Below are 2,316 nucleotides of genomic sequence, written 5' to 3'. Positions count from 1 at the left end.
GATCGAAGTATAGACCTTCTCCGAGTGTGAAATCGTACCCTTGCTTTTCCATGAGCTTACGCGCTTCCGAACTATACTTAGATAAATCCCGACCAGGTTTGTCATCATCTTCATCTTCACTTAGGAAATGATCTGGTAACGGAGAGCTTTTTCCTTTACCATAAATTACTTCTTTTGCACCTCCTATCTTGTTTGGGATGATCATGGTTGTTCCGAAAGAATGCTGGAGGCGTTCCTTTGTTACATAGGACGACCGAAGCGGCATATACAAATCAGGATTATCATACAATTCTGTTATCACATCATCAAGAGACAGGGAGTACTCTAAATCGTCATTTATTTCATTATTGCAAGTTGCCAGTTACAACTGCCCTCTGACGTTTGATCATCGTCAAGGTTGATTACAAAGGGTACAATGTCATTTAGAACATAACCGCCATTGTAATCAAATCCGGCTTCGGTATCAGCTTCTCCTCCGCTGTCCGTGCCTTGGGCCGATGATTCAGTATCGGATTCTTTACCATAAAGGAGAGAATCAGTGAAATAATTCTCATACCCTTTAAATGGTTGCTTATCCGCGACCACCGTTCTAACCCTATTATCAGCGTCGACATATTTCAAACACTGATGGAGAGTTGAATGGATTATAACGTTACTATGGATCCAAGGTCGACCCAATAGTAAGTTATACGACGTCTCAGCATCAATCACATAACATATGACTTCTGTCTTCAAATCTCCCATTTGACACTTTATCCGGATTTTACCTAAAGGTCTTGACCCGCTGGTATTGAACCCGTAGATAACAGTGCCTGTGGACGCCAATTTGCTAACTGGAATACCAAGGAAGTGCATCAAGAATCACATAACATATGACTTCTGTCTTCAAATCTCCCATTTGACACTTTATCCGGATTTTACCTAAAGGTCTTGACCCGCTGGTATTGAACCCGTAGATAACAGTGCCTGTGGACGCCAACTTGCTTACTGGAATACCAAGGAAGTGCATCAAGCGAAGCGGCATAATACTCACAAAGTATAGCGCGATCGTGGTTCGAATTCTTCGTCTGCATGTCCTCTTTGGTGAAGGTAATGCAGGGAAGGTTTTTAGTCGCGATGTTGCACTGTTGACTCAGCGGTTCTGGCTGTTCAGGCACCGGCTTGATTTGAGTCAGAAACACCTCTGAATTGGCCAAAGCTTCTTGTAAGGCCTCCCTAGTTTCCATGGACTTCTCTTTCGGTTTATTCACCGGCTGTTGTCGAGCCTCTTCGCCCGGTGTAGGACTTGTAATCACCCCCATCTCCGTGAGAGTTTTGGCTGGTCCCCGTTTATTCACCCCCTGCTCACTAGGTGGTGGATAGTTGTAGTGATACTCATTTCCGCTTCGGGTCGCAAAAACTTCTTGTTCTTCTTCAGAGAGCGGAAAAGCTAGTATTCTTTCGTCATCTTCTCCTGGGAGAGCAGAGACTCCGCAGCAAGACTTTCCTTTCCCTTTGGACTTCTTCTTGGATGACGACCCGGCCCATTGTTCATCTTCAATCAGGTCGGGGTAAACCCAGAGGATTTCGCCGTTTGGGGCTGTATGTGGCACAAGCCCTTTTTGGCGCTGTCCATGTGGGTCATCATTCACCGTCTTCATTCCCACCTTGGTGACGCGTTTCGGCTCGAACCATGTTGTGGGCACCGATCCAAAGCTGATTGACACAAGTGATACTCATTTTCGCTTCTAGTGGCAAAGACTTCTTGTTCTTCTTTGGAGAGCGGAAAAGCTTGTATTCTTTCGTCATCTTCTCCTGGGATAGCAGAGACTCCGCAGCAAGACTTTCCTTTCCCTTTGGACTTCTTCTTGGATGACGACCCGGCCCATTGTTCATCTTCAATCAGGTCGGGGTGAACCCAGAGGATTTCGCCGTTTGGGGCTGTATGTGGCACAAGTCCTTTTTGGCGCTGTCCATGTGGGTCATCGTTCACTGTCTTCATCCCTACTTTGGTGATGTGCTCTGGTTTGAACCATGTTGTGGGCACCGACCCAAAACTGATTGACACCGCGTTTGCTCCAACATTCTTGGACGGCTTCGGGGTTATGACGCCTACATCAATTAGCGCCTGGATCTTGTCCTTGAGGTGGTAGCACGATTTGGTAGGGTGATGGACCGCTCTGTGGTACGCACAATATCTCGGATCCGTCACTTTGTTAGCCCCTTCTTGATCCACAATCGCTGGCAGCTGAATTTTGTTGTTCTCCAACAGGTACTTAAAGATGCCGGGAACTTCGTCATCTTTGAAGGAGTACCCTTTGGGAAATCTTGGCTCTG

The sequence above is a fragment of the Asparagus officinalis genome, chromosome 5, assembly GCF_001876935.1.
Source record: "Asparagus officinalis chromosome 5, Aspof.V1, whole genome shotgun sequence".
NCBI classification, from domain to species: Eukaryota; Viridiplantae; Streptophyta; class Magnoliopsida; order Asparagales; family Asparagaceae; genus Asparagus; species Asparagus officinalis.
Note: the sequence above shows the minus strand (reverse complement) of the source record.